This window comes from Chionomys nivalis, chromosome 2 (assembly GCF_950005125.1).
Source record: "Chionomys nivalis chromosome 2, mChiNiv1.1, whole genome shotgun sequence".
Taxonomy (NCBI): Eukaryota; Metazoa; Chordata; class Mammalia; order Rodentia; family Cricetidae; genus Chionomys; species Chionomys nivalis.
This window is the reverse complement of record NC_080087.1, coordinates 53,088,279-53,107,534: the sequence shown is the minus strand read 5'-3', so window position 1 is coordinate 53,107,534 and position 19,256 is coordinate 53,088,279.

Sequence of the window (19,256 nt, the reverse complement as noted above, 5' to 3'; positions counted from 1 at the left end):
AGGGAGCTAAATCTTCCCTAACAGACTCCAAAACTTTATTCCTTGCTAACAATAGCTTAATGACTGACAATTATTGTCTATGCGACGAATGTGCTACTTATTTTGTGAGAGCAACTTATTTGTCCATATTGTATGATTTACTATGGTGTTATCCGAGAAATTACAAAGGAATTAAAGTCAAATCTTATTGGTACTTTTTGCAGTGAGGAGGGTACTTTCACAGAATGCAGAGTCCTCCTCTGGTTCTCCTCCAACTCTTGGTCTCTGTCAAAATGAGGAGTTTACCCTTTAAAGCATGAGTATAACTCTTATTTCATTGCATCATTTTTTTCTCTTTTCTTGCTTAAACTAGAGAGGCAAAGGCTTTAACATTTAGCCTCTTTTGTTTTGAGCATTACCTTGGTGCCATTGTCACCGTCCGAATGCATTGCAAGACTATCAACAACTGTGTCTTATCAGACTTTTCAAAAAGGAAAACTTAGCTGTCACTTTCCATGCTATATTTCTTGAATTCAATGCTATTACCCATCATCAAGTTCAGCACTGATCTCTTGAAGATGGGACTTGTCTGCTTTTAGTATAAAATCATGCTAAAACAATCTAAAGCAATAGTACACACACGCACACACACACGCACACACGCATGCATGCACACACACACGCACGCACACACACACGCATGCAGGCACACATACACACTCCTGCTGTATATAAAGTCATCCAGTACTCTTTATGTAGGTAAGAAATCTGAAAGCAACTTACCTCAGTGGTTCTGGCATGCTTCTAACTAGATTTTGAATGTATCCTTTAAAAGCTTGTGTGTTGGAGAACGAATACACAAATTAATATGTTAATGGTTTGGGGAGTGGGGGCCTCCTGACCCTACTGACTTTACAAGAAGAGGGAAATGATTAAAGCTGGGATATTTCTCTATCTCCCAAGGCGGCGGCATCTCTTACTACATAATGATGCAGTTTGGAGGAGCTGCCAGTGCCATAGTCCAGATCCTCCCAGATTAATTAAGTGACTGTTCCTTATAATTTTTCCAAACTATACTAAGAAAACAGCAACAAGAAATAAACTGAGATTGTCTCTCTTGACAATGCAGTCAAGTTGAGAACTGGAGCTGTATCAGCTGATGACTGGACAGAAACAGGAGGACCTACTTCCAGTGTAGTAACTCAAATGCCCTGGCAGTCTGATGATGACTCTGGGCAAATGCTGCAGGTCCTCACGATGGCAACCTTCCTTCAGAGCTATTTGCATGTCTGCTTGCTATGACAGTTTTGCCTGGAGTAAATGACATGAGGCAGAGAAAGGTAAAAACCATGTGTATTTTACAACCTAGCTTGGGAGTCTTAAGTCATACGTTTTCCTTCCAGAAGCAACCGTTTTGTTGTGTGAGTCACTCACTCAACACTACAGGGTGTAAACAAAGATGTGAGTGCCAGGAAGTGAGTTAAGCATTGGACATCTTAGAGGCAAGCTTCTACAACATTCTTTTCCTTCCTCCTATAAGACCTTGAGCCAGACACTGCTATGTGTACTTTGAATGATGAACCTAGAGGTCCAGGATTTTACTAGAGAACATTTGAATAGCACAGAATATTACTTGCAATTATATTGTAACTGAGTAGCATCTTTGGAAGGCATATAAATATATAGAATGCTTTTTATGGCATATTTCTATGTTCACCCAGGATGCAAAATAACACATGATGCCACCTAGGACTTACTGGTCCTCCCATGAATCTGTTTTGCTCATTTAGAACAAGAAGGAGTAAGTTCCACTAAAAGTAGAACTTGCAGCACCATAAGTTTCATGGATATGCCTATTAGAACTCTTTTATTCCCTTTCAATAAAGATAAATCTATGTTCTTAATATGAAAATCCTTTGGCTTCTGAACTGTTAGACTAATCCAAATGCACGTGTCCTGAATATGTGACTAAAAAGCACACTGAATGCTGTGTTTGTTTAATGAAGACTTTGTTTGGCTCAGCACTTGTCCATGTGGAGGAAGAAAAAAAGAGATTTAGTGCAGTCAAAAGGACTCAACGGTGAAATACTAGAGCAATTCTCTTTGACTTGGGTCAGAATAACAATTGCTACAATTATCACTTCTATGCAAATTTTACTTAAGACTAATCAATGTGACAAGACAAGACAAAAGGCATACCGGTCAGGTATCAGTTCTATCTCCACATACTAGCAAAGAAGAATTGAATTTTTAAGATATCATTTCAAATAGTATCTAAAATGTCGTGTGCTATGAGCAAATCTAGTAAGGCAAGGTTTCTATTCTGAGTACTAAAATTAAATATTGAAATTAAGACGTTAAGTGTATTCTGTTATCCCCAACTTGATCTATAAATGTGTGAAATATAAACCAAAATTCTGGCAGTTATTTTTGTCCAAGCTGACAGATGTGAGGAGCCAAGAATAGCCAAGCAGCCATCTTGAAAGGAGGACAAAGCTGGGAAACTTACGCCACCAGAGAGAAAACCTGTCGCAGGCTGTGCTGATTAGGATAGCGAAGGTGTGGGGTTAGCACAGGAAAAACAGCTGGGCTTGGGAAAGGAAAGAGAGCCCAGAAACAGATCCTACACATATGGCACCTAATTTTTTACAAAGATAACATTTTGGTACCATAGGGAAGAGCTGTTATTTTAATAAGCAGTGAAAGTCTGGATCCCATCTTCCTACCTTACACAAAAAATAAATTACATGGATTTCATAGGCAAAAATATAAACTGTTAAAGCTTTTAGCCGACCTAAGAGGAAAGATTTTTTAACATAATATATAAACCAAAATCCATAAATAAAATTATAAGATTTGGACTTTCCTAAATACAAACTTTCTATGTTTCCAAATATACTACTAAGGTAATAAAAAAAGGTAATCCAAACACTCATAAAATATCATTTCAATAGATTCAGACACCATCAAAAACCGCTGTACTCAACGGCGTGTCTTTTAAGAACACAATACTGCAAATGCAGGAAATAAAAGAAAAATATCAGGGAAAAAATATGAATCAGAAGAAAGTGTCAAATAACCGAAAAACATCTGAAAACCATCTACCAGTGATCAAGGAAAATAACACTTAAGACAAATGTGGTCTGACACAAAGGTTTTAAATGGCTAAATGATTGAAAGCTTCAAGTTTGGGCAAGACTGTGGAGCGATGAGACTCCCAGACCTGCATAAGATTTTCTCACAGTCTCTCCTAAAGCTGGCTAAATTCACATCTATGAGTTCCCTCTTTCACTTCCAGGGATATGTCTGATTGTGATACACTCATGTATGTGATACACCCAAAGACTAATACTAAATGACAAAGGTGGCATTACTCATAGAAGACACAAAGTAAAAACTACCTGTGTAACATAGCCAATAAAACATCATGGTATAATGAGAAATGTGAATAGGCCATACACAAGCACCCTCAATCTAGTAACTTGATAATATACAGAGGTGATTCACATGCCCAGACATGAGCAACGCTCTTCCTAATTGTGCAGTCAGAGGTGACAGATGACTCATGAAATCAAGCATAGTGGGTACACTCATACCACTGAAACAAAAAACTGCTATGAAGTAGCAGTTCTTTTCTTTGTACCTTCTCCCTTCCAGAAGAGTGGCTTAGGTGCTTAACACTGGATGAATTTTTCTAGTGTATGTTGAGTGAATTAATGTAGTCACTGAATAAACACAAGCTGTGCACATTCATACTATAAAGTATTAGTGTGGTATTCAGAGGAACGAATGGCTGGGAGGCTGCATAAGAAGCTTCTAGAAGCCGGGCGGTGGTGGCGCATGCCTTTAATCCCAGCACTTGGGAGGCAGAGGCAGGCGGATCTCTGGGAGTTCGAGGCCAGCCTGGTCTACAAGAGCTAGTTCCGGGACAGGCACCAAAGCTACAGAGAAACCCTGTCTCAAAAAAAAAAAAAAAAGAAAAAGAAAAGAAAAAGAGCTTCTAGAATATTGAGCTAACCTTCCATTTGACCTGAGATCCAATTGATCAGGCATTTGAAATGTTAATAAATCTATTTGTGGTATCTACACTTCCATGATGTATATTCAAATGTATACCTGCAGGCTTGTGGATCAGTCTCTTAAATGCCTAAAGTCATTTCGTTCTTGATGTGATGTCTTAATTCTTAGGTCAGCAAACTTTCTCCAAGTAACCTTACAGAAAATATTTTAAGCTTTAAGACACTAATAAACTTAGTCAATATTGTCTTTGTGGCAGCTAAAACAGTCACAAGCCATATGTAAGCCAATAAGCATAATTGTGTGCTAATACAACTCCACTTACAAAATTAAAAGGTTGTCTAGGTTGTATTTGCAGCCTTGATTAGTTAAATGAATCCTGTGTCAACTGATCTCTAATGAAATTTAGTACAGAGTGATTAGAGAATATCCTCACAATGGTATAATGCAACTCTTTTTCATGAGAGATAGAGGAGAGATGGCCTGATCACATCAGTGTACTGCTCAGGCCATGGCCACCTGTGGGTTGGCATCTGACATCTCATATGGAAGCCTCTCCAAGCTGCCATAGGCGCCACTTGCTCTCTCCCAATCATCTGAATCTCTGGGTAGTAGATACACACTTTGTATGAAAAAGCTTAATGGACTCCCATGTTTCTTCGTGTTTCTGGTGTCAGGTAGAAACACAAATCACAAAATTGTGCATCTTAAACTATAGTATTCCATCCCTTATATCCAAAGATGGGAGAAAATGGGTATCACGGCTGTTTTCTTTTTAAAATAACTAGAAAGAGAAGTCAATTCCACAGAGAAACTGTGTAGATCCACATTCCCAGAAGATATTTATTCAAAATTACAAGGAGAACATTATAGTCCTTGCAGAAAAATGAGGATTATACAGGAGTTGGACTACTAAAGTCCAACCATCCCAGCAGAGAAGAAAGCTCTAAGCATCACTAGGCCTGCTCAGGAAGATGTCACATTTGCCATTGGGGTAGATATTAACCAGATCGAAACCTAAAGGGCTATGTCATAGACATACTGTGCAAAGGGTAATCTAAGAAGACACAAATTGCAAAGAAAGCCTGTTAGTTAAGTCACACTTAAAGCTCTCAATGCAGAGCCCACAGTGAGTGCATAGAGATTCTCATGAGTATACGGAGAGAGAAGTCTCCCCTGCAGAAGCCTAATGCATAACATTAGAGAGTAAATACACAGTTGGGTTGGTTACAGAAGCATCTCGGAAAGTAAAACCAGATGCTGCCATTCCCTTGTGCATTTTAACACACTGGGAACTTGACTTCTGAAGGTATGTGGTCATTGGAACAAAACTGGAACCCTAGTGCTATAAATATATTACCATACTAGAAAGTCCTTTGTTTTCCATTCCACATCCATTGAACCACATCTGATCAAGTGCGTGAGAGAATACAGCAAGGACCACTGTTGCAGGGTGAGGGCCGCTTGTTCATCCTGGCCGCCCAGCTAGCTTAGCCCCAAAATAAGCACACAGAAACTCTGTTCAATAAATCACTGCTTGGCCTATTAGCTCTAACGTCTTATTGGCTAACTGTTACACTTTAGTTTAGCCCATTTCTATTAATCTATGTATCACCAGGAAAGATTCAGCATGTCTGATTCTGGCGGCTCCATGGTGTCTCTCCCTTACTCCACCTTTCTTCCTCCCAGCATTCAGTTTTTTCTTCCCCTCCTACCTAAGTTCTGCCCTATCAACTAGGCCAAGGCAGTTTCTTTATTCATTAGCCAATGAAAGCAATACACAAACAGAAGGACCTCCTACACCAGATCACAGTAAAATGACTTTTGGGGTCCGGTCGTCTTTGGAAGGAAATGCTTCCAGCTTTTCATAAAATTTCATCTGTGTGTCTTGCATATGAACTATATGCTCTGTGTCTGGGGACACCAACACAACTGTACTTAATTACCATCCCAATAATGAGGGAACTATTAATTATTGGCCTCTAACTGCTCTAATCTTCCTCGAGTATTTTTCCTCTCCAGATGCCAAGGGATAAACTAAAAACTGCTAATGATCTTTATAAATCACTCTTAAATAATTAACAATGTAGTACCCTCAGGGAATCACTCTAAGGTCCATGCTTCAGTTTCTGTTGGTTTTATACTCAACCCTGTATGACAGAATTTGGTGAGGATTGGTGAGGCCTTGAAAGAGACAGAAAGAATCAGCTGATCTCAGGAGCATCGCCCAGGTCTAGAACAGTCTGAAGTGTTCAGTCTGTATCATAGTGTGTGATAGTGTGGGCCAGCAGCCAGGCAGTCCATGCTCGGCTGCCTCCATGCATAATGTTGCTATGCCTTGCCCTGTGAAAACAGTCTCCCTTTAGCTTCTAGTGTATGGTGTGTGTGTGTGTGTGTGTGTGTGTTTGTGCATGTACATGTGTGTGCGCATGTGTGCACATAAGTAGATGGCCCTATAGAGTGTCTTCCTCAGTCACTTGTTTAAATTTTTTCTTCCCTTTTTTTGAAACACAGAGTTGTGCTCTGTTCCTGAAGCTCAATCAATTGGTTCAACCGACTGGCCACTAAGTCTGAAGGAACTGCTTGTCTCTGTCCTCTTCACACTAAACACCAAGCTTACATACTCATGCCACTTTGCCCAGTTTTTATGAGTGTGGAGGACCAACCCTTCTTACCAACTGAATCATCTTCAGTCTCCTCCCATTAGCTGCGGCTGAGTCTTTTCTGTATATCCTTTTGGCCCATTTGCTCTCACCCCTCACGTCTGAAGCAAAGGGGCACTTGGCTCTTGCCCCAGCAGAAGCCAGTGTAGGTTTGTTGGTTATCAATGTGGTATCTCCTATATGGCTACAATGGATACATAGGCCTGGTGGGGACTGTCAAAAGGAATCTTGTGTTTTCCCCACACAGTGTGTGAGGTTTAAACATTTTTTTATATCAGTGATAAAACAGTGAGCAAGTTTTGTGGTTTAACACCTACTCTTAAGCAGAAGTATTTTTCTAGTTAACTCTAGAGGCAAAAAAGCCCACTGTAGCAATTAGTGTACTCAAGAGTTAAGAAAGAGATTCTGAAAATCTCCAGAAGTTACAACAGGGGGAATTAGAATCTATTATAGCAATCTAGACTCTTGAGAAAAGTATCTGTGGTTGCATGTGTATTGTTTTCTTGTCTTTGGCTTCTCTTTCTTCTACTAACTGAACTGCAGAAGGAAAGAGGACAAATGGAAAAGCAGAATAATTCCCATTGGCCGGCACTGCTATTGGCTGGTACTGGCTTCCTCTGGCTGCAGCAGCTGTTAAAAGCCTCTTGTGTGCATTTTTGTCTTCCTGACTCTTCTGCTGGCCAGTCTGAATACAGCACCCCCTCCCCATTCAGGAAGGACTCTAACTTGGCTTCCTCTTCACCAGTTGACCTCTTATTCTTCCTGCACAGATGTTCTGCCCTCCAGCCAAAGACCTCATGAGTACTACCCATTTGAAAGTGGACCCAGGCTAACCTTGCGAACAAAACAGTCCACATCTGGTTTTGAAGAACTTAAGACTTTTGATCATCTCTCAGTGGGAGTACAGGCTTTTCTCCCAGCAACCTTTTTCACTTGCTGGCCTCTTCAGGCCACCACTTCGAATTTTAAAGATATTAAACATCTTGAAGAAACTCAGTTTGAAATTAGCCATTTCATTGTTGATATTAGAATTGGGTATTTGGGGCTGGGAAGGACGGAAGAATCAAACCCAGAACTTTGTACATGTAAAGCACATTTTGTACAATCGAGATACACCCCCAATCTTGGAACTTTTTTACTTTTGAAACTATTCAAGGTCTTCCTGGCTCAAAATGCCTTAAATTCATATTCCAGTTGTTCCACTGTGGGTGGTTTCCACCAATCAGTGGTTGAGAAAACCTTTCCTGGGTGTGTGGGCTGGGAAACCATTTTACCAGGTAGAAAAGCCGGCTGACTCTTCCTTAGCACTAGTTGCATCATCAGCTACCCCAGACTAGCTCATTTCTGCAGCCCTCTAGCCACTGAACTAGCAGTTCTAAAGACAAAAACTTTACCTGACCACTGCTCTACCGTTTTCAGCATTATTGCATGTACATCAAGGTAGGTGACACCACCTCCACCTGAGCCAAAATACTTAGGTAAGGTACCTGGCTTAGGATATGCGAAAAACTTCATTTCCACAAACAGACACACAGCATATCTCTGCTATTGAGAATCTGCAGGACAAGAGCACAGCTATGGAGAAAAGTAGATCAGGAGAAAAAGTTGACCAAGTGATCTAACACCCTGGGGACAATAAATATGGGTTAATGAAGTGCATAAATGAATGGATGACCCAAATAATTGTTCACTACAATTTTCCCTGTCAGTGGCTATTATGTTACTTTTTCTGGGATATGAGAACAAGAATCAGTTCACCCCAGACAGGATGCCAATGAGAAACAAAAGCAGTTGTACCTAAATCTAGGTTAGTGAACCAGTGAGTTTAGTAGGATTACTTACAGAAGCATAGCTAAGGTGTGGGAGCATGGGGTGACATTTATTGACACTGCAGAATAGGGGTCAATACATGATAGGTATATCCTTAAGCTTTCTGAAGTAAGTGTAATGGAAAAGAATGTTGTCTTCCTAAGCCATTGCTTCCTCTTGTTATAACCTTGGAATAAGACCCCATAAATCTTCTGTCTGAGCTCACTATGCCTAGTAAGTTCCATTACACCCTTGAATATTACTCTAACTCAGAGGTTGGTGTGTAGACCATAGTCACACATTGTCTGGAGGCCCAAAAGTAGAACAGACACAATGAAGACGGTTCCATCACTCCCCAGGGATTTTTACTTTTATTTATTTTATTTGCTTACTTTTGGTTTTTCTAGAAAGGATTTCTCTGTGTAATAGCTCTGGCAGTCCTGGAAATGGACTATGGTAGTGCACATCTTTAATTGTAGCACTCGGGAGGCAGAGGCAAGTGAATGTCTGTGAGTTCGAGGCCAACCTGGTCTACAGAATGAATTCCAAGACAGGTAGGGATATACAGAGAAAGCAGGTCTCAAACAACAAAAATCAAAATACAAACAAACAAAAATTTTATGGACCAGGAACTTAACAAGCTCTGATTAGTAATTCAGAAGCAACCACGGGGATTTTTTTAAATGACTGAGAGAGGGCAAACCTTGGGTGGACATGCTCAAAAAACAATCACCAGTCACCCACAGGGACCAATGAATGTGTGTTAAGTCTCAGATAACTGAATAAAATGTCAATACAGAAGGAAAGGTGACAATGGCAAAGCCAACTGCCCCCTTTGAACCTTGACTCAGGACAGCTGCCATGCAATTAGAAGACTTGTTTAGGGAATTGTGATATTTTGTGTGCCGCTAACACTCTTGTTAAGGATCGTCACCCCAACAGTAGGTCACCTGCTGCTGGTTCAAGAAAGCTGCTTCCCAGAGGTGACTCTTGCAAGCATTTCATCTATTTTATCCTTGATCATGCTGAATGCTTAATTAGTGAACTGTCAAAAGTTGCTTTTCATTGGTGAAATCAATAGTTTTAAAAAGAAAATAGCATAATGAGTGGTAGAAATGTATTTTCTCTGGTAACTGTCACTATAGTACAGGGTGGGGATGTGCTTTCTCTGGTAACAGTCACTATATTACAGGGTAGAGATGTAATTTCTCTGGTAACGGTTACCATAGTACAGGGTAGGGATGTGCTTTCTCTTATGGTTACTGGAGTACAGGGTAGAGACATACATTCTCTGGTAACGGTCACTATAGTACAGGGTGAAGCTGTACTTTCTCTTGTAATGGTCACTATATTACAGCGTAGAGCTGTACTTTCTCTTATGGTCACTGTAGTACAGGGTAGAGATGTACATTCTCTGGTAACGGTCACTATAGTACAGGGTGAAGCTGTACTTTCTCTTGTAATGGTCACTATATTACAGCGTAGAGCTGTACTTTCTCTTATGGTCACTGTAGTACAAGGTAGAGATGTACATTCTCTGGTAACGGTCACTATAGTACAGGGTAGAGCTGTACTTTCTCTGGCAATGGTCACTATAGTACAGGGTATTGTTTAACTAAATGGTTTCAGACTCCACTTTCTTTGCCTGCTTCATTTCATTTTAATGACTGCCTGCCCTGAAATCTGTGCAAGAAAATCTGAGCAGCTGGGGTCCTGGATTGTGTGTGTACATTAGGTTGATGAGTTTGCCCATGGAGTGACAGAAGCCAAGACAATATACAAAGATGACGGTATTTTAAGAAACAAATTTCCTGGGTCTTTTAGCTTTCTGCATGTTTCTAAACACAGACACTGTCTGCCCTTGTTCTATACAATATTCTGAAGGTCATCAAACTGTTCACAGCACTGGGAGACAGCAATCGTCTTGAGCAAGTGACCAGTATGTTTATTGCAGGCATTGACAAGCAATGATCAGTAGGGACAGTCAACTTTTGACTTATTTTATAATTAAATATTACTTTGAGAATATTTTGCTTGAATACCATATTTGCATAACATTCACCTCTCCCTCTCTACCCTCTAACTCCTTCTGCACCCCATTCCCTCTTTTTAATTATATATAATACAAGCCGGGCGGTGGTGGCGCACGTCTTTAATCCCAGCACTCGGGAGGCAGAGGCAGGCGGATCTCTGTGAGTTCGAGGCCAGCCTGGTCTACAAAAGGAGTTCCAGGACAGGCTCCAAAACCACAGAGAAACCCTGTCTCGAAAAACCAAAAAAAAAAAAAAAATTATATATAATACAATATATCAACCTGATAAATCCATTTAGGGTTACTGATGTATACAGACCTAAGCACTTGGAATTGGAAAACCTATCAGAGGGATCATCCCCAGAGAAGACTGAGTTTCACTCTTTCAGTAACTACTAACTGCCTATAGCTCTTTCCCTATGGGGAGGCCTTGTAAGATTTCTCCCACCTTCATGGGCATGTCAACTGCTGTTGGCATTGTGTTAGTCTTACTTATTCTGCAACATTGTTGAGATTTCATGGATATAACTTCCCTGCCACATAGAGCAGATACTACCTCATAACAGAAATCTTGGCCTTGGTTTTACTCAAGGTCAGTTGTTTTCTGTATATTGACCAGTTCGGGATTTCTGTGATAGTCTCTGTCAGCTACAAAAAAAAAAAAAAAAAAAAAAAATTTCTTTGATGGGGGGTAAAAACTGTCGTTGCTTGTGGGTTGCTGATGTTACTCTAGATCATACACTTACATCTAAAAGTTCAGAATCAGGAATCACAGTGAAGAGACAAGAGCATCCATTCTTCTTTCTGGTTCTGGGTTACCTCACCATTATATATATTCTTCTTCTTTACATTTACTAGCAAAGTTCTTGATTTCAGCTTCTTTAAATGACTGAATAGAATTTCATTGTATACACATTCTTCATTTTTATTATGCATCCATCAATTGAAGGACATTTGGATTCTTTCCATTTCCTAGTTACTGTGACTAGAGTAGCAATGAACAAGTGTGAGAGGTATTTGTCAAGTAGAATGTCAGTTCCATTGGACATGCGCCAAGGAGTGGTATAGCTGGGTCATGTGGTAGATTTAATTTTAGTTTTTGAGACTTCTCCAGACTGATTTCCAGACTGGGTTTGCCAGGTTGCATTCCCACAAATTGTGAGTGAGACTTGTCCTGTATCTTCAGCAGTATTTGCTGCCAATTGCTTTCTGGATTATAGCCTTTCTAACCAAGGAAAGATGAAATCTCAAAGAAGTCTGATTTGCAGTTCCTGTGGTTTTGCTCTTCACCTAGTTGATAATTTTTCTTTGCTATAAGGATCTTTTTAGTTTTATGAGATCCCGTTTATCAATTGTTGGCCTTAATTCTGTGCAGATGGAGTCCTATTCAGAAAGCTCATCGCTATACCTGTATCTTTTTTCAGCTTATGTGGAGGGGAGAAGGAGCTCTGGAGAAAATCCACCCATGATCTTCCAACAATATAATTGCCAGAACAAACTCAGCATAATGGCAATACCAGTCAACACAGTACTGTACATTGGAGAAATTCTACATGTCCCACACGTAAATGAAAAGCTTGCGGTGATCAGCAGCTGCTGAGAATGAGACATTACACTGTAGGTAGTGTCTTCCCGGAAGTCATAGGTTGCTGGGAGTGAGACACCTCCCCTTCAGTTGTTGATTGAATGTCCCTCAGGATGTCCAAAATAAAACAATAAAGACTGTTGCCATTGATTTGTGGTTTCCCATCAGACCTCTATAATACCCTATTGCTGAAGATAGCACACGCTTTGATCACAGTACATGGAGAAAATAATAGATACTTGGCCTCTAGATTTCATAGTACAGGAAGTTGTTAGGCAGGCTGCTGGAAAACTTGTTCCTCGGTATATTTACTCAACAGTGAAGCCTGTGAAATACAGCAATGAGTGGCATAGCAGATATGCACAGGGATATGACAGTGACCTGGATGTTACAGGGATGACCAGCCACATTCTTATGGGATTTAAGGTCTGCTCTGCAGCGATAGGGTGCATGCCTTGTATTCTAAATCTGGCCGAGAACAAGTGGTTAGGAAGCTCGCTGGTTGCAGAGGTGAATCTTCTGCTGTTATTCTGCTAAACCATCTGCTAAATCCACATCACCATATCCAGAGCCTGGTGAACCTCTCAAATACCATCTGAGAAGTCTCTCTAAGTAATGAACAGTGGTTAACAAAGAATCTCACAACTGGTCAAAGTACAAAGGAGCCCCCTGCAGAATGGTCATCTGTAGCCGGACAAGGTGACTCATGCCTAGAATCCCCAAATGGCCAATACAGAAGGATCATATGAATTCAAGGCCAATTTGGGGTACAAAGTGAGATTTCTGCCTTAAAACTAACTAACCAAACACTGTGTGTGCGTGTACGTGTGTGAGTGTGAACATGTATGTAAGTGTGTGTATGACTGTATTTGTGAGTGTGTGTTGAACATAGAATGGTACAAATTATTATTCCTGAGCATGCTAAATATTACTACCTCAACTTTACTGTGTGTGTGTGTGTGTGTGTGTGAGAGAGAGAGAGAGAGAGAGAGAGAGAGAGAGAGAGAGTTTGAAAGTACAAAAGAATTTTACTGGTCTTTCAGGAAGTCTGAAATGTCTGTCATGCTTTATAATATTTACATGAGTGTTTCCTGATTGGTTGGTACTATTGCCTGCCTCCTGAGTCCCGCTCCCTTATTTGAAGTGTGCATGTCAGTTATGAAGCTGTGTTAGCCCTGGCCTAGGCTAGCAGCTGGGGAAATGCTGCACATTAGAATTCCAACTTTATTCCTTCCTCACTTCTTAAGCTCTCAGCATAATTTATATGTTCTGGGTGGGCAGATCATACCAGAACTGCATTCCGGAGCCAAGGCCTTTTCTGCAGGTCTGTGTGAGGCCGAGGCAGCACCACAGGTGGCTGATCACATGAACTCCACAGAGAACCATTAAGGATATGTGATGATGACCCAAAAATTTCTTCATTCCGTTCTTTTTCCCTTCTAGGTTGTGTTTCCTTCCCATTGTGGGATAGACATGCTGCTAAATATGCATTGTTTTCAGTGTATGCGTCTGGGAACTACACAAACCAGCATGAAATCACACAAACTGTAAGTTCGGATGGTTGACAGCTTTGCTTTCCATTAAAGGTCTTATAAGTGTCATACATACAGCTCCTGCATCTTGGAGTGTGTCTTTGGAATGGACCCTCTTATTTCTCTCAGAGCAAGAATCAAAATGCACAGGAAAAGACTGCCAGTGGGACAGAGGTCCTAGCTGCTGAAAATTCCTTTTGCAATCAGTATGTGTAAAATTCCTTTTTGAGGGCCCATGAAGGTTTGTTGTTTTGTCTTTCTGGTGCATCTCCATGGTCGATCTAAGCCTGTTTCACTGTTTTCTCATCAAGCATCATAGTGGGCAGCTCCTTTGCATGAGCTTCCTGCATAGGGCAGAGCTTCTGCTGGCCACTCAGCAACACATTAGATGGCTTACTCAACATACTGAACACAGCTAGCTCTAGGTGCCTTTTCCAGAGGAATTTGTATTGTTACAGAAAGATTTTTTTTTTTTTTTTTTTTTTTTTACTAAAGGATAGAATGTTGTAAACCATTTCCAGGCATGTCAGACTCTGAACTCTAGGGAGATGTGGTCTGGAAGATTGAGAAGGCATATTACTTTCTCAACTTTACTTTTTGTTCCAGATGGAATCACTTAAATGAAGTCATAGTTTTATGTTCATGGATCAGAGACCATGACAGAAATAAATATAAGCAATGTTGTTCCCATGTATGTATTTTCCTATAAATGAATATACATCAAACACACACATATACACAAATGCACAAATACATATGCATGTATGCATGTATATATTCAACCTCAAATAGATACAGAACTTTCCTCAATAAAATCAATTTTTCTCATATTTTCAAAGTAGATTGCACATATATGTAAACATGCAGAGATATATGTATTTATATATATAGTCTTACTATTTTATAAAATAATTAAAACTTATTATTATTATTACTTTATAGGAAAAATGTAGAGGAGAAAATGATTTTTCTGAGATCATAGTTAATTCATGATAGAGTCATTATTAAAATCTATAATTCCATAATTCTTATTTCAGTGCTCTGTGTCTCTCACTTAGAATATGATGCTTCTCAAAGAGTCCTTAACAGTTCCCTTTCCTAAGTGTAGGGTCACTATAAAAGATAACATAGAAAACTAGATGCTTTCTTCATAGATTTAATCTACCTGTCCTTCAGAAGTGAAGACTTTATAGGTGACAAGGCCAGTCTGGCAACCCACTAAGTACAAGAATTTAATTTTCAAACAAGGCTTCTAAGTGGATGTTGTTAGGAGAAAAACTGAATCGATTCACTAGATTTTCCTTTGACATGAAGGCAAACTAAGGAGATATCTCTCTGCACCCTGAGAAACACGGAATGTAAAAAAGTAAACGTCTAATGAGAGGAGATATTATCCCAATAAATTAGGTGTCAGCTGGTCTTTCTGTCTTCCTGCCCTCAGGAAAGCCTCTCGATGCCTGGTCCTGAGACCAAATGTAACCCAATCCCTGAATTGTCCCTTTGCTGTAAATCACAGAAGGACTGTCCTTCAAGAGTAAGAACTGGTGCCATTTGCTCCTTCCTGTGCGGTTTTAAGAACGCATATGTCCTAACCATTGAAAGCAGACACGACTGGCTGCTGGATTTAGTTCTTCACTGAAAATACTGTTAATTGCTGTTGATGCCAAAGTGAGCTATTTCCACATTTCATTGTCTGAAAGGGAAAACAGTGCTGTTGACACCCATTGAGTTGAGCATCCCTACCCTGACAGCAAGAGCTCATCCAAGTTGTTAGCAGAATAGAGATAAATAGCAAATCTGCTCTGTCATGGGCAAATGAACCAAGAATACAAACAAACTTATTCTGGTGCCATGTCAATGTCTGTGAGCCTATCACAGTATTGAAGAATTTCATTTTTTCAGGCTTCCAATTTATCTCTTATGTATGCCCTTTACCCCAATAAAAAGTCAGGTTCATCCAGGGCTGACTCTTGCCAGAATTATTACATCTTTCTCCTTGAACTCTGGCTTCTTTTCTTCTTTAGTCCAGTCAATCAAAATTGCTGCCACAAAATCACACCTATTGAAAGATAAGATTTTTTGTCACAGTCTTTGAATAGGAATAAAAACATTTTGAAAGGTGTGCCATAGAAATATTGATAAATATTTAAAAGAAGTATAATTTAACATAGTGTGCACACGAATGAATATTTTCTGCCATTTCTCAGAGTTGTAGTCAAAATATTCACCAACCCAGAATTATGCATGAACTAGGTGTGTGCATGTTAACCCTCAGGCAAAAATTAAAGCCAGTTTAACCAAACTGCCTGTTACTTTAAAACAATGATTATTGGATTAAAAATGTGCTTATTTGGATCACAATACATTTTGCCAGTACCAACCTTGACCCCAGGAACTGTGACATAGTTGCTGACAGGCTGAAGAAACACTCCTTTCACGCACCCGACAATGCAACAGCGCGAGCTGCTAAGTAAACACTTGCCGCACCCCAGAGAGCAGGTGCCCTTGAGTTCAAGGAGAGAGGTTTGTGCTTCAAGGCAGAGAGAAGCTGAGTATTCTGCCCACGTTTTTGAATGCCTGCTGGATGCTGAAGTCCTGAGCAAAACAATCTCACCACTTTCTCTTGGTTCCCATGCCCGAGGCTTTGCTGGATTACTCAAAAGAGAAGCTTGAAGGCAATCAGCTAAGAAGAACTTATGGTCCTCTAGGTCAGTTAGTGGAAGTATTTTCTCTAATCTGGAGACTAACTGTCTAATTATATATGGAATGTGGATGAGTTTTCCTATGAAGAATTTTTTTATTTTAATGAAAAACACATTTTGCTAAAAATTTCATGAAGGGAAAAATACTTTAAAAATCTTCTTATTGTCCAGTACAAAGAGCTGAACTGTTACTTAATAGCATCCTAATACTGTGAAAAACTAGAAGTTATGCATCATTTATAAAGTAAGTTGGGAAATGAACACCTGTATTAGTTAGGGTTTCTATTGCTGTGACAAAACACCGTGACCAAGGAAAATTGATAAAACAAAGTATTCAATTGGGCTTATAATTTCAGAGGGTGGCATCCACAATGGTGGAGCAAGGGCATAGTGGCAGGAACAACAAAAAACTCAAATCCTGATGACAAATGGGAAGCAGAGAGAGCACACTGGGCATAGGACTATTTCACAATCTCAAAGTGTGCCCCTAGTGACACATTGTACCTCTTCCAACACAGCTACACTTCATCATCATTCCCAGACAGTTCTACCACTGAAAACCAAGGATTCTAATGTGGGTGTAGCAGAGCTGTTCTCATCCAAACCACCACAATAACCAGAGACATCTCGGTTTTATCCCTACAGTTTGTAAATGGCACCATACTTCCGGAATGTAACTACGTGAGAACTATTTGATAAGCTTTGTTTGGGTTATACAGGTAGACTCTAAATACCAACAAAACTACCCTAGTAGTAGGGAACACAAACAGAGGAGAAAGTATGTTTAAAGAAGAAACAGAAACCAGTCAGATACAGTCAGAGGCCATCTAGGACTCTAGCATCAGCTAGCTATAGGAAGTGCATTAGGGAATGAATGTTTCCCTAGAGTCTCTCAAATAAACTGATTTTGGAACACTGAACTCTAAAAATCCTGAGAGAAGGAATTTCTGTTCTTTTAAGTAACAAATCTGTAGTAATTTGTTAAAGTGATGTAGCAAACTATACACATATGTACAATATGTGAGGAGGATTTGTAAGATATTCTTTATTACGAATGAACTATAAACACTTGTACTAGCATACAATGTAAAATCACCTTGCAGTTTAAAACAAATAAGTCAAAGCAGGATCACTGCATTCAGAGATCCATATACTGGAGTTTCAGAGACTAAAATATGAAGACCTAGGAAAAGAAAAAAATGTATTAGTTTGGTCTTCATTACTATCAAGTATGGAATACTCAAGATAGTTTATCTTTATAAAGAAAAACTAAGTTCAAGGTTAGGGAGACTGTCCAAACAGCACAGCACACTGTTGCTCAAGGTATTCCATTGTCTGACCACTTTGCAGCAGGTGTCTTCTTAGCAGGAGTCTGTGCAAAACTAGAAGACCACATCTCAAAACAAGAATCCTGGAGGATGGAACCCTGTAAGTCCTCCCAGGAGAAGCAGCTATGAAGATTTATTAAGCACTTCCTTCTAGACCAACCAAGCAATAAAAGGTAGGTCACATCTCCCATCGCTATACTGAGGAATAAGCTTTCATTTATGAGCCTTTGGAGACAAGCTTAAGTCATGTGGAAACTGGGGCATATTGCATGGAGACATTTTAAGGCATGGCTCTTAAGGGAAGTAGTTAGCTGTTGCATGGTTTTCTCTAGTTTTCCTTATGCATTCTTCCAAATCTTCTCGCTTGAGGGTTCAAAGAGAGGCAGCTTGCTTTGGTTTTACTTCTAACAGTTACAGGAAATGTTTTTTATTTAAAAAGTAAAATTTTGTTTAGATGACAACGTAAAGGTGAATTACATTAAATTATATCGGGATTCCTGTAAATGCAGCTCACTTTGAAAGTTAAAGAATATTGTGAAGAAGGAAGAAGGGAATGAGGAAGGGGGAGAGGGAGGGAGAGAGAAAGGGAAGACAGAGCATACTAAGGATCAGCTACTAAGAGGTCATTTTCTTATCTAACATTCTCTTAGGTCTGTCTGGAGACAATTTATCAGGGATACGTCTTCAGTAGGGCTTCTTCTTAATTGTTTCTGCCTCACCTACAGCTATGAATGAATAAGTTCAAAATACACATTCTGTATTCTGGTTTTTACTTCAAGTCAGTTCTAATCATTTCCTTTTACAGTATATATTTCACACCAAACACTGAAAAATTAATACATTACACACCTGTAGCAAGATCTTAGTTTATCCCTGCAATATCCATTTCCTCCCAATAATTAAATCACAAATTTATAATTGGACACAGTACTACTTAGAATAAAAGCTTGCTTTCCAGGCTTCCTTACAGCTAGATGTGGCTACACAAGATAGACAGATACCTTATTAAGTGGGGAAAAAAGATTTCTTTTTGTGGTTGTGTATTGTGAGCAAAGACATTACAATTGAATTCCCAACAACCCTGCTGGGACAGAAATAGAATATGACTTTAACAGATGACAAAATATTTTAAGTCTGGCTTCTCGATGCTGTGATCTAACACAGAAGGTAAGTCAACCCCTCAGCATAATACTTATTCTATGGAAATGCCATTAGATTTTATTCTTATCGTCTAATTTAATAGCTAAAATTACAGGTTGATCATTTATATGTATTTTACCTCTTTAGCACTTAAAAACATATAACAAGCTAGTCAGTATTATGGTACACATCATATACAAAAAAACAAAAATTATGAGCAATATGAGCCCAAATTATGAACAATAGATTGCCCAAAATCACAGGGCTAGTAATGAGCATATGGGACATTCCTTCCAGTCTTGATTCCCACTGAATCTTCTTTCCACATTTTTCTGCCTTATCATAAGGTCATTCACTATGTTTTTTGTCTCTGGCATTGTTCAGTGAACTTTTATATTTTTATGTGAAGCAACCGAATGAGAAATAATTACTGTGAAGTAGATATGTTGCTTTTCCCAAACAGAAACAA